Source organism: Loxodonta africana, chromosome 12, assembly GCF_030014295.1.
Source record: "Loxodonta africana isolate mLoxAfr1 chromosome 12, mLoxAfr1.hap2, whole genome shotgun sequence".
NCBI lineage: Eukaryota > Metazoa > Chordata > Mammalia > Proboscidea > Elephantidae > Loxodonta > Loxodonta africana.
This window is the reverse complement of record NC_087353.1, coordinates 9,331,188-9,346,354: the sequence shown is the minus strand read 5'-3', so window position 1 is coordinate 9,346,354 and position 15,167 is coordinate 9,331,188.

Sequence of the window (15,167 nt, the reverse complement as noted above, 5' to 3'; positions counted from 1 at the left end):
CTAGGAGGTAGAACGGAAACACCAAACACAATATTAGGGCAATTAACTGGGATGTTCCACGAACTTCCAAACCAGAGAACCAAATCCTGTAGTTGAACATAAGCAAGCTCAGAAGCTGGTCTTTTTTTTTTTTTTTTTAATGGTTGTAAATATATCTTCACACATCTTTTGCAACTTTACCTTTTAACAGGTGTACAACTTATTGATAGCAGTTATAATAATTGGCTGTGCAACCCTATCCTTAATTAATGTAACTTTTCCATCACTGTTAACCCCTGTTTTCCCCCTCTGCACTGCCCCTGGTAACCACAAATAAATGCTGGTCTCTATACGTTTGCCTTTTCTTGTCTTTTTATATCAGTGAGGCCAATTTATGTGATTTTCCCTTCTGTGCCCCTCTATCACCTCCTATTCTAGTATACTACTGGCTGGTTCATATTTATTTGTTCACAAGCCTATTTATTCCAGTAGAACATGAGCTCTTAGAAGGCAGGTTCATATAATTTCATGTTTATCATACCAGCGCTTAGCTCAGGTCCTGGCATAATGTAGACACTCAGTAATGTTTGTGGAAGTGCACTGAACTGAATTCATAAAGTTAATCCTGCTCTTGAGGAGGCAGACTGTTAAAACAGAACCAAAGTCAAAGTACCAGGAACGGTTACTGACTGGTGATAGCTTACCATATGCAGGCATCGGTCAAGGAAAGACATTTAAGAAAGAAAAGAAGTTTTAAAAATTATATTACAAATAAAAGAAATATGACCTCTAAAAGAATGTTTTACCTCTCTTCTGAAACTGACAAAGCAGGACAGAGTTGGGTTTGAGGTTTGCATAAAATATTTGACAGCAAATATTGCTGCATTTATATCTAGTCACTACCAAAGTTCTATCATAAAAAGTGCTTGGGTGTAGGGATTTGCTTACTTCTGGTATATGTATATTTTATTTTACTCTGCTTTTCCTCTCTGTCTAGTTCATAGATTCAGAGATAACATAAATAGTAAGAATTCCCAGGGTTGTCCTTTCCCGACTTTTAAATAAAGAGTGTTTCCTGAGAACGGGTAGGTATCAGGTATGTTCAAAACCTCTCTAGTTGTCTTCATTTGAAATACATTAGAAAGAGCTCTGTCTCTGGTTAATTAAGTAGGATTAAGAATGTGGAGTTTCCTTGAAGGTATTTCTACAGTGAGCTAGTAAACCTGCTCCCCGTTTCTGACTTGCAAAATGTCATTAGCTCCAACTTTTCTGTAATACAGCCTTTGCTGTGGTAGGTAAACACTGCTATACCAAGCCACTGAATATGCTATCTTTGTTCATTAATGAATATAATTTGTTCCATTATTATTTGCAGAATTTGAATGAGATCCCACCCTGTCAAGATTCAGCATTGTTTGTTCTTTGCTTAGTGTTTTCCAAGTCTCTCTTTTCCAGTGTGTTTCAGTATAGTAAGGGGATTTATTTTTCCTAACTAGTATCATTATTTATACACATTACAATTTGGCAGGGTGAGACATAGTGTGGAACTGATGATCAACACAGAGGAATTCATAACTTCTCAGAAAAATGATGACTGCCAAAATAAAACGTGTCAACTGTGAAGACATTCAACTCATATCTTCAAAAGTACAGAGAAAGGTCTTTCAGGCAAAGACGATTTTTATAATATAAAAATTCTAATTCTGTAATGAGTTAGATGACATTTAAGTCAAATTTGAGATTTCAGTCCTCTAATATGGCACGTTCTCAGAGACATGCTTCTTTTAGGCTTTTTGAGATTTCAAGTTTAGCTAATAGTCATGATGGTGCCCAGTTAGTCCTTAGATGCTGATTTAGGATTTGCCTGTATTTGAAAATTAGGCTTTCTTGGTCCAGAGGTTTACAACCAAGAAATGGTTTGGGAATTCCATTGAAGTAGCACCATATGTGCAGCAAACTAAATATTTTTTCCCTAAAATTGAATGTGTATCCTGCTTAGACACTGTTTAAGAGGAGGAATAATTTTGATGATGCATATAAGCCTATCAGTGACTTATGATGTGACCTTGGGAATTATTTTACCTCCTTAGAGATTCCTTATCAATAAAGTAAAATATTACATTTTAATATGATGATAAAAGTAATTATTTTCTGAACAAGACAGAATCAAATATAATTACAAGAAAATGTTACTGTAAAAGTGAATGATTGAATTGGGTAGAGAAGATATTTGTACAAAAGAAGGCACTAAGTATGTGAAAATTTTTAGGAGGCTATTGAAGGAGAGAACTCATAAGATAGTGAGGAAGGCCTTGAGTACGTAGGTGGTATTTGAAGTTGGCCATAAAGTGTGAATAAAAACTGAGTAAGACTAAGCAGGAAAGTATAATGTCTGTATTTTAGACCTGAGTTTCATGGGCTCATGACAGTATCGTTTTAAATTTTTCTGATAAGTATAAATGCTTCACCTGTATTTCCAATTTTCCCAATTCTCTTGTTTCCTTCAGTAATTGACATTTTGCCTTATGTTGACAGCTCTATGCTTTTAAGGGTCCAAACCGTCTAATTAAAAATTCGGTTAAATATCATTAGAATAAAAACCAAACCCTTGTTGCCATCGAGTCGATTTCAACTTGTATTGATGCTGTAAGACAGAGCAGAACTGCCCGATAGGGTTTCTAAGGAGCAGCTGGTGGATTTGAACTGTCGACATTTTGGTTAGCAGCTGTAGCTCTTAACCACTGCACCACCAGGACTCCATCACCAGAACAGTCAGCTAATTCAAAAATTGCAGGAAAGAAAAGTGATTTGTTCTCAGTCACATTCCTTTACTATTTTTTCCCAAAGATTATCTATTATTTAAATACAAATACAAATTTGTATAAAGTAAAACCTAGCGAGATTGTGGGACAAATAACTCACTTTGATCTTTGTCTCTGGTTTCCTGAAAATAGCCCTTGGAATTTCTCAAGCAATCAAGATATCTTTGTTTTTCCCAAACAGCCAGGCAATACTTAATCATGTGCAAATGAGTTGGGAGACCCCAACTCCACAGTGGCAACTAACCTCAGGAAAGCATGATGCAATCTACCGTGCATATTCATTGATTCAACCAAACAGTCATATGCACTGAGGCCCCAATCATGACTAAAGACCTTGAATATGGAAGCAGTTTGGCTTCCTGGATTGGTGAGAGGGTGGCACGTCTTTAGGGACAATAGAAATCTTGTGCCTGGACCTCTTCCAGAGTGAGACATGTGCATCTCTTTCTTTATATTTTTCTTGGATATAATAAATAGATAATTGTAAATGTAGATGTGCTCTGTGAGTTTTGTGAGTCATTCTAGCAAACTATCAAACCAACCAGGGGCAGTGAGAGCCAGCAAAGACACTGGCATTTGTCCATTTCGACATCTAGAAGGACAGAGTCGTAACTTGTGAAGACCCAGGTCTGGGCATCTGGTAGTGAGGAGAAAGACTGTGCAGGCAGTTGATTGAAAAGGGATAGGCTCCTTCCAATTTATGAGGTCTGTTGTAATTCTGGGTGGATAGGGTAAGAGAGAGAAGGTGATATGTGGGTAACTGGTGTCAGTAAAATGGAAAAGTGGGAAAGGGGATGTGGTTACCTTCACGTTTTAGGAATTGACCTTATATTGATTCTTAATAACACAACGATGATACTCAGTGCTTATTGAGGTATGACTATTAAATTTGCACATATTTGTCACTTTATAATCTTACATCATAAAAACAGGAAAATCATTTTTTCTAATTGTACTAAGGGATGAATAATCAGCTCAAATAATCCAGTAGCTCTTGAGCCTCCACTATAGACAATTTTTTGGTCTAGAGTCCTTGAGAGTATGGTTATACAAATATGATTAAGACAGTGTCCTGGCCAGGCAAATAACTCAAAATTAATGAAGCAAATCACTACATATGTTAATATATGCTAGGAGTTTTATTGGTATTAATAAGTGTTTCATGATAGAAAAATAAAGGAGGAGGCTAAATCAGATTGAGTTGAACCTCATGAAGCATATTCTATTTTACGGGCACTTTGAAAGATGGTGACGGTTACTACGTTGAAATAATTGGGGCGGTCATATTTGGTAAAGGAGACAGCAGGAGAAAATGTGTCAAAATAGTAGAATGTATTGGATTTGATCTGAAAATAGCAAATAGCATGTTGTGACTTGCAGATAAGGTCTAGAAACTCTGATTTATTAGATACTTCCCCTCTTTTTTCATTCTATTCTGTACAACAATGCTGTGTTAATTTTCCTCAACTATTGTCCTTGACATGCCTCTTCCCTGCTCAGAAACCTTCATAGATCATCCCTGATGGCGATAAAAATTCCAGACCCTCCAGTTGGAACTTAAGATCTCCTTCATTCTCTCTCACCCACCTGTCCAGTCTGATCTCTGCTTTTTCCCAGCACAATCTGCTGTCTTCAGGTCAGGCCACCGTTGTATTTCTTATACGGTTCTTTCTGCCTAGAAACTTTTCTGCAAACTAAATCCAGATTAAAGTGAGGAAAGGCAGGAGCCAAGAAGACATGCATTTGTCCAAGCATGAGACAATGAGTTAATTAACAACAACAACCGAAAAAAAAAGCAAAACAAACCCACTGGCGTCAAGTCAATTCCAACTCATAGCAACCCTATAGGACAGAGTAGAACTGTATCATAGAGTTTCCAAGGAGCACCTGGTGGATTCAAACTGCTGACCTTTTGCTTAGCGATTGTAGTTTTTAACCACTGCGCCACTAGGGTTTCCTTCTCTTAATTAGTGATAATTGACAAAAAATTGTGACTTTGTTTTTGACAAATTGATAGTAAGTCCTGGGATCTCAGAGTTGAAAGAGAATTTATATATAATCTAATTTAAATATTAAATTCGAATATCCCTTATGGAATAATACATAAAAGGCTATTCTGCCATAAATTTAACTCTCCTGATGAGGAATTTGTTACCTTGCAAGGCATTGTAATCATTTTCTATATAGTTTTCTGAGATAAATTAATATTTACCCCACTGAAAAAATATCTGAAGTTTGTATTTTGAGTCATATAATATTGAGTCTAATAATAGAGTAGTAAATTTTGAGTGATCTATTTCAGCATTTCCAATTATATAGAAGGTTTCTTAAAACAGTATCAAATTAGCAATATCATTTGATAAAATTGAATTTGGGGAAAATTAACACATATAAATAATCACCAGAGTAAAACTGAATTTAGGGGAAATTACCACATATAAAAATGATGTGTTTGAAGTAGTCAGATTAAGTTTGTACCAGGACTATGAGATGATTGGTATTCTTTTGTCTTTTTATGAAGTAGTCTACTCTATTTGATATTATGAAAAGACAATGATTTGGAAAGGGTTTTACCATTTTCTGTGACTTATTTCTAATGATATGTAATTAGTTATTATTAATTTAAATGGGAAAAACAAAGAAGACTGTAGAAGAAATCATACCAAGGAAATGGGCTATCTTTAGAGGAAAAGGGATGCAAACACAAAGGGAGAGGTCCAGGAGAGGTCTGGCCCAGAGCTTCCATGTCCTCAGGGGCTTGCTTACCTTCTCCAGAGTAATTGTTGTCTTTCTCCACCGAAGAAGCTCCTGTGGGCTTCACCATGTGGCCATGATAGATTACATCATGCCCCCTAAGATTTAATCAGCATTGACTCTCATGTGGTCCATTGTAATCTCTGGTCAGCTCCCACTCATTGTCCTCAGGTCTAGTCCAGGTCTCAGGTCAAATTGTTGACTGTAAGGGGGCTCCACATCTCACACTGGGATTATGGGACTCTGCTTTGTTCTGTATTAGTGGTACAGAAGCTATATTACTCTGCCATAATCTTTTATCACAAGGTTGGACTTGCTTACTAATGCACTATTTTGTTGCTTTTTTAAAACGTGAATTTGGTCAGTTGTATTTGAGATTATCATGAAATCTTATTGGTCCGTTAGCAAATAAAGCATTTTGCATAGCATTGAAATTATAACATATTCGCGGCTATTTTCTTTATATGGCACTCAGTAAAGTCCCTGTCTTTCTTTGTGTAATTCTTATTTAACCAAGCTTCATATTCCAAATTTGGCCTTGTAAAAAATTGTCAATGTCCCTGAAGGATAAGCTAACTTTATCATTCAACCAGCTCACTTTTTAATTCCCGTTAGACCTTTGCGGAAATGAGTATTATTTGAATAAGGAAGAATTAGAATATTATGCCCCCTTCTATGCCTTAACAGTTGACAAGAAACACTCCAAAGTATTAATTCTTAGATTTTATTACTTTTTTTTTCATTTTTAAATTGATTATTGTCATGGTAACATTGTCTTCCAAATGCTTTCAATAATCTTCTAAATACGTGTGAACTGTTTGAGACACTTTGTACACACAATTTTTGAAAAGTGAGTGAAAGCATTATACATGCCGAATAATTAAAAATTTTATGGGATAACCAAAGTGTATTTGACATGTTAAATATTTTAATATTTAACATTTCTGTGAATATAAGTATCAAAGAATAGCATTAGTCAGTTTAGTTCATTATCAAGGACCTCTCAAGAATAAGAGAAAAAATGAGAAAAAAAAATCTAGAATACATATAGTACAGAAATAAAAGGAGAAAATGCCTAAATATAAAATTGATGCTTCAAAACAAGAGCTACTTGAGCTTCCACTGAATGCTTTGGTGGAAACTGAAGGGACTCCAGGAAAACTGAAGAGAGGGAAGATGCTTAAAATCACCCCAACAAGAGAATGTTCATCCTATGGGTGAAATACTGGAAAAGAGTTCTGATAGATTAAAGCAATGACTTCTGGGGAGGGATTTAAGTATGTTCAGGACAGAAAGTGGTAGTCTCAGAAAGGCTTTGCTTTTTGGGAAGAAGAGCATGAAATAGAAAGAAGAGGGACTTTTTGGAGACAAAGTGGTGAAGACATTAAAAAAAAAATAAGCAAAGGGGAAAAAAAAAGTATCTTGTAAGATCAAAGACGAAAAAATCAGAGGACACGTAATAATTTATCCCATGATAACAATAAAGAGAACTTTGATACACTGGCAGAATAGGGAGCCCTTGAACAGAAGTTTTGTAAACTCCCACTAACCACCACTCATATCAAAGAAAAGAATGAAAAAAGGAACTTAAAGCTATATAAAATTATCATTAGAAGAAAATATAAAATGAGAATCAAAACATATTGGTTGATGAAAATTCCCTGCTAAAACAATCATTAAAGCAGAAGAAAACTTAAAACAGAGCATTTAGTTGTATGGAAAACAAACAAGAACCAAAAAAAAAAAAAAAAATTAGAAAGGAAAAAATGCAAATGATTGAAGTTGGAATTGATTGAATTCAAAAGAGAAATGGAAGAAAAAGACAAAATTATCTCAGGAATTAAAAGTAAATTACTAGGTGCCTAAAAGAGAATAAATTAAAATGAAAATTTAAAACATTGAAAAAAAAAGGCAAGAGAGTAACAAAAAATTAAAATGAGATTAACAAATAATAAGGATCTCAGTGAAAACGGTGAAATGGAATATAGGCAAACAAGATCCAACATAGAGATAACTAGAAACCCAAGCAAACCAATGGACCAGACCTACTGAAATTATCATTAAAGAAGCTTTTGATAAATAAAAGAAGAATTATGTATAAGAAAAGCCCCCTGGGTACCTGTGGAAATTGACCTGGACTGTTTAATTCTGAGTTATATCCTAGTAAACTACCAAACTTTAAAGATAAAGAAAAAAAAATCTTCAGGACCTAAAGGCAAAAATATCAAATAACTCATAAAGGAAAAAGAATAATGCTGACATCATTCTTCTCAAGAACGATATTCAAAGCAAGGCCACATGAATCTGCATTTTCAGGAACCCAAATAATGAAGATTCTATGGGCAAAATACTGAACAACACAGGAAACATCAAAAGAAGATGGAAGGAATGCACAGTCACCGTACCAAAAAGAATTGGTCAACATTCAGTCATTTCAGGAGGGAGCATATGATCAAGAACTGGTGGTACTGAAGGAAGAAGTCCAAGATGCACTGAAAGCACTGGCGAAAATCAAGGGTCCAGGAATTGATGCAATACGAATTGAGATGTTTCAACAAACAGATGCAGTACTGAAGTGCCAAGAAATTTGGAAGACAGCTACTTGGCCAACTGACTGGAAGAGATCCATATTTGCACCTATTGCAAAGAAAGGTGGTCCAACTAAATGTGGAAATCATAGAATAATATCATTAATATTACACACAAGTAAAATTTTGCTGAAGATCACTCAAAAACGATTGCTGCAGTATATCAACGGAGAAGTGCCAGGAATTCAAGATGAGTCCAGAAGAGGACATGGAACCAGGGATGTCATTGCTGGTGTCAGATGGATCCTGGCTGAAAGCAGAGAATACCAGAAAGATGTTTACTGGTGTTTTATTGACTATGCAAAGGCATTTGACTGTGTGGGCCATAGCAAATTATGGATAACATTGCTAAGAGTGGGAATTTCAGAACACTTCATGGTGCTTTTGAGGAACTTGTACATAGACTTGGCAGTCATTAGAGCAGAACAAGGGGATACTGCCTGGTTTAAAGTCAGGAAAGGTGTGTGCCAGGGTTGTATCATTTATTCAATCTGTATGCTAAGCAAATAATCCAAGATGCTGGATTATATGAAGAATAACGAGACATCAGGATTGGAGGAAGACTCATTAACAACCTGCAATTTGCACGTGACACAACTTTGCTTGGTGAAAGTGAAGAGGACTTGAAACACTTACTGATGAAGATCAGAGACCACAGCCTTCAGTGTGGATTGCAACTTAACATGAAAAAACGAAAATCCTCACAACTGGACTAATAAACAACATCATAATAAATGGAGAAAAGATTGAAGTCATCAAGGATTTCATTTTACTCGGATCTACAATCAATGCCCGTGGAAGCAGCAGTCAACAAATCAATGACACATTGCATTGAGCAAATCTGCTGTAAAAGACACTTGTGGAGTGTTAAAAAGCAAAGATGTCACCTTGAAGACTAAGGTGGGCCTGATCCAATCCGTGGTGTTTTCAGTTGCCTCATATGCATGCGAAAGCTGGACAATGACTAAGGAAGACCGAAGAAGAATTGATGCCTTTGAGTTGCGTTGAAGAATATAGAATATACCTTGGACTGCCAAAAGAACGAACAGATCTGCTTGGAAGAAGTACAGCTGGAACGCTCCTTAGAAGTGAGGGTGGTGAGACTTTGTCTCACATACTTTGGACATGTTATCAGAAGGGACCAGTCCCTGGAGAAGGACACTATACTTGGTAAAGTAGAGGGTCAGCGGAAAAAAGAGGGAGACCTTCAGTGAGGCGGATTGACACAGCGGCTGCAAAGATGGGCTTAAACCATAACAGCGATTCTGGGGATGGCACAGGTCTGGGCGGTATTTTATTCTGTTGTACATAAAGTCGCTATAAGTCGGAACTGACTTGACAACACCTAACAACAACAACACAAATAATGAAGATATTAGCCTAGCATTCTAGAACCAGCTGAACTATCTTTGAAGTAGCACGGTTATAGAAAAATAGTTTTCAGTGTGCAAAAAACTCAGGCAATATTGTACTTATAAGCTTTTCTCTTGGAATTTACTCTCTATACATGCATTCTGGAGCACTATAGGGATCACTACATTTAATCCTCTTCCCTCCCCCGCCCCCCCTCTCAGAATTACTGCCCTCTATACTGTCCCTTTTCCAGTATCTGGAAACAGTTGTTTCATATATTCTGCCTCAGTTTTCTAGTTGTTTGTGCCAGGAAGTTAACCTTAGCCCTTCTTACTTCATCATGGCTGGTAACAGAAGTCAGCATATATCCTTTTTTTAAACTAGAACCCAAACAGAACAATGTTTTAGTTTTTGGTTTTTTTTTTGTTCTTTTTTTTTTAATTAATTTTTATTAAGCTTCAAGTGAACATTTACCATTCCAATCAGTCTGTCACATGTAGGTTTACATACATCATACTCCCTTCTCCCACTTGCTCTCCCCCTATTCAGTCAGCCCTTTCAGTCTCTCGTTTCGTGCCAATTTTGCCATCTTCCCTCTCTCTCTATCTTCCCATCCCCCCTCCAGTCAAGAGTTGCCAACACACTCTCCAGTGTCCACCTAATTTAATTGGCTCAGTCTTCATCAGCATCTCTCTCCCCTCCGCTGACCAGTCCTTTTCATGCCTGATGAGTTGTCTTCGGGGATGGTTCCTGTCCTGTGCCATCAGAAGTTCTGGGGAGCATTGTCTCTGGGATTCCTCTAGTCGCATTCATATCATTAGGTATGGTCTTTTCATGAGAATTTGGAGTCTGTATCCCATTGGCCTCCTGCTCCCTCAGGAGTTGTCTGTTGTGCTCCCTGACAGGGCAGACATCGATTGTGGCTGGACACCAACTAGTTCTTCTGTTCTCAGGATAATGTAGGTCTCTGGTTCATGTGGCCCTTTCTGTCTCTTGGGTTCTTAGTTGTCGTGTGGCCTTGGTGTTCTTCCTTTGCCTTTGCTCCAGGTGGGTTGAGACCAATTGATGTATCTTAGATGGCCGCTTGTTGGCATTTAGGACCCCAGGTGCCACAATTCAAAGTGGGATGCAGAATGTTTTCATAATAGAATTATTTTGCCTGTTGACTTCAAACCATGTTCCCCAGACCCCAGCCCCTGCTCCGCTGACCTTTGAAGCTTTCATTTTATCCCGGAAACCTCTTTGCTTTTAGTCCAGTCCAATTAGGCTGACCTTCCTTGTATTGTGTGTTGTCTTTCCTTTCACCCAAAGCAGTTCTTATCTACTAATTGATCAATAAAAAACCCTCTCCCTCCCTCCCTCCCTCCCTCCCCCCTTTGTAACCACAAAAGTATGTGTTCTTCTCTGTTTTTTCTATTTCTCAAGATCTTATAATAGTGGTCTTATACAATATTTGTCCTTTTGCCTCTGACTCATTTCGCTCAGCATAATGCCTTCCAGATTCCTCCATGTTATGAAATGTTTCAGAGATTCGTCACTGTTCTTTATCGATGCGTAGTATTCCATTGTGTGAATATACCACAACTTATTTACCCATTCATCCGTTGACGGACATCTTGGTTGCTTCCAGCTTTTTGCTATTGTAAACAGAGCTGCAATAAACATGGGTGTGCATATATCTGTTTGTGTGAAGGCTCTTGTATCTCTAGGGTATATTCCAAGGAGTGGGATTTCTGGGTTGTATGGTAGTTCTATTTCTAACTGTTTAAGATAACGCCAGATAGATTTCCAAAGTGGTTGTACCATTTTACAATCCCACCAGCAGTGTATGAGAGTTCCAATCTCTCCGCAGCCTCTCCAACATTTATTATTTTGTGTTTTTTGGATTAATGCCAGTCTACTTGGTGTGAGATGGAATCTCATCGTAGTTTTAATTTGCATTTCTCTAATGGCTAATGATCGAGAGCATTTTCTCATGTATCTCTTGGCTGCCTGAATATCTTCTTTAGTGAAATGTGTGTTCATATCCTTTGCCCACTTCTTGATTGGGTTGCTTGTCTTTTTGTGGTTGAGTTTTGACAGAATCATGTAGATTTTAGAGATCAGGTGCTGGTCTGAGATGTCATAGCCAAATATTCTTTCCCAGTCTGTAGGTGGTCTTTTTACTCTTTTGGTGAAGTCTTTAGATGTTTGATTTTTAGGAGCTCCCAGTTATCTGGTTTCTCTTCATCATTTTTGGTAATGTTTTGTATTCTGTTTATGCCCTGTATTAGGGCTCCTAGGGTAGATCCTATTTTTTCTTCCATGATTTTTATCGTTTTAGTCTTTATGTTTAGGTCTTTGATCCACTTGGAGTTAGTTTTTGTGCATGGTGTGAGGTATGGGTCCTGTTTCATTCTTTTGCAAATGGATATCCAGTTATGCCAGCACCATTTGTTAAAAAGACTATCATTTCCCCAATTGACTGACACTGGTCCTTTGTCAAATATCAGCTGCTCATACATGGATGGATTTATATCTGGGTTCTCAATTCTGTTCCATTGGTCTATGTGCCTGTTGTTGTACCAGTACCAGGCTGTTTTGACTACTGTAGCTGTATAATAGGTTCTGAAATCAGGTAGAGTGAGGCCTCCCACTTTCTTCTTCTTTCTCAGTAATGCTTTGCTTATCTGGGGGTTCTTTCCCTTCCATATGAAATTAGTGATTTGTTTCTCTATCCCCTTAAAATATGACATTGGTATTTGGATTGGAAGTGCGTTATATGTATAGATGGCTTTTGGTAGAATAGACATTTTTACTACGTTAAGTCTTCCTATCCATGAGCAGGGTATGTTCTTCCACTTAAGTATGTCCTTTTGAATTTCTTGTAGCAGAGTTTTATAGTTTTCTTTGTATAGGTCTTTTACATCCTTGGTAAGATTTATTCCTAAGTATTTTATCTTCTTGGGGGCTACTGTGAATGGTATTGATTTGGTTATTTCCTCTTCGGTGTTCTTTTTGTTGATGTAGAGGAATCCAAGTGATTTTTGTTTGTTTATTTTATAACCTGAGACTCTTCCAAACTCTTCTATTAGTTTCAGTAGTTTTCTGGAGGATTCCTTAGGGTTTTCCATGTATACGATCATGTCATCTGCAAATAGTGATAGCTTTACTTCCTCCTTACCAATCTGGATACCCTTTATTTCTTTGTCTAGCCTAATTGCCCTGGCTAGGACTTCAAATACGATGTTGAATAAGAGTGGTGGTAAAGGGCATCCTTGTCTGGTTCCCGTTCTCAGGGGAAATGCTTTCAGGTCCTCTCCATTTAGAGTGATATTGGCTGTTGGCTTTGCATAGATGCCCTTTATTATGTTGAGGAATTTTCCTTCAAGTCCTATTTTGGTAAGAGTTTTTATCATGAATGGGTGTTGAACTTTGTCAAATGCCTTTTCTGCATCTATTGATAAGATCATGTGGTTTTTATCTTTTGTTTTATTTATATGATGGATTACATTAATGGTTTTTCTGATATTAAACCAGCCTTGCATACCTGGTATAAATCCCACTTGATCAGGGTGAATTATTTTTTTGATGTGTTGTTGAATTCTATTGGCTAGAATTTTGTTGAGGATTTTTGCATCAATGTTCATGAGGGATATAGGTCTAAAATTTTCTTTTTTTGTAATGTCTTTATCTGGTCTTGGTATCAGGGAGATGGTAGCTTCATAGAATGAGTTGGGTAGTATTCCGTCTTGTTCTATGCTTTGAAATACCTTCAGTAGTAGTGGTGTTAAGTCTTCTCTGAAGGTTTGGTAGAACTCTGCAGTGAAGCCGTCTGGGCCAGGACTTTTTTTTGTTGGAAGTTTTTTGATTACCGTTTCAATCTCTTTTTTTGTTATGGGTCTATTTAGTTGTTCTACTTCTGAATGTGTTAGTTTAGGTAGGTAGTATTTTTCTAAGAATTTATCCATTTCTTCTAGGGTTTCAAATTTGTTAGAGTACAATTTTACATAGTAATCTGAAATGATTCTTTTAATTTCATTTGGCTCTGTTGTGATGTGGTCCTTCTCGTTTCTTATTCGGGTTATTTGTTTCCTTTCGTGTTTTTCTTTAGTCAGTCTAGCCAATGGTTTATCAATTTTGTTAACTTTTTCAAAGAACCAGCTTTTGGCTTTGTTAATTTTTTCAATTGTTTTTCTGTTCTCTATTTCATTTAGTTCAGCTCTAATTTTCATTATTTGTTTTCTTCTGGTGCCTGATGGGTTCTTTTGTTGCTCAGTTTCTATTTGTTCAAGTTGTAGGGACAGTTCTCTGATTTTGTCTCTTTCTTCTTTTTGTATGTGTGCATTTATCGATATAAATTGGCCTCTGAGCACTGCTTTGGCTGTGTCCCAGAGGTTTTGATAGGAAGTATTTTCATTCTCGTTGCTTTCTAAGAATTTCCTTATTCCCCCCTTGATGTCTTCTATAACCCAGTCTTTTTTCAGAAGGGTATGGTTCATTTTCCAAGTATTTGATTTCTTTTGCCTAGTTTTTCTGTTATTGATTTCTAGCTTCATTGCCTTGTGGTCTGAGAAGATGCTTTGTAATATTTCAATGTTTTGGATTCTACCAAGATTTGTTTTGTGACCTAATATGTGGTCTATTCTAGAGAATGTTCCATGTGCACTAGAAAAGAAAGTATATTTTGCAGCAGTTGGGTGGAGAGTTCTGTATAAGTCAATGAGGTCAAGTTGGTTGATTGTTGTAAGTAGGTCTTCCGTGTCTCTATTGAGCTTCTTACTGGATGTCCTGTCCTTCTCCGAAAGTGGTGTGTTGAAGTCCCCTACTATAAATGTGGAGGTGTCTATCTTGCTTTTCAGTTCTGTTAAAATTTGATTTATGTATCTTGCAGCCCTGTCATTGGGTGCGTAAATATTTAATATGGTTATATCTTCCTGATCAATTGTCCCTTTTATCATTATATAGTGTCCTTCTTTATCTTTTGTGGCAGATTTAAGTCTAAAGTCTATTTTGTCAGAAATTAATATTGCTACTCCTCTTCTTTTTTGCTTATTATTTGCTTGATATAGTTTTTTCCATCCTTTGAGTTTTAGTTTGTTTGTGTCTCTAAGTCTAAGGTGTGTCTCTTGTAGGCAGCATATAGATGGATCGTGTTTCTTTATCCAGTCTGTGACTCTGTCTCTTTATTGGTGCATTTAGTCCATTTACATTCAGCGTAATTATAGATAAATAAGTTTTTAGTGCTGTCATTTTGATGCCTTTTCATGTGTGTTGTTGGCCTTTTCATTTTTCCACATACTTTTTTGTGCTGAGACGTTTTTCTTAGTAGCTTGTGAGATCCTCATTTTCATAATGTTTAACTTTATGTTTGTTGAGTCGTTAACATTTTTCTTGAGTTATGGAATTGATATTCCTTTTTGTGGTTACCTTATTATTTACCCCTATTTTTCTAAGTAAAAACCTAACTTGTATCCTTCTATATCGCCTTGTATCACTCTCCATCTGGCAGTTCAATGCCTCCTATATTTAGTCCCTCTTTTTGATTATTGTGATCGTTTATCTATTGATTTCCATGATTTCCTGTTATGTGTATTATTTTGTTTATTTATTTATTTTTTAGAATTAATCTTACTTTGTTTGTTTTTGTGCTTTCGCTATTTGAGTTGCGTTGATATCAGGACGTTCTGTT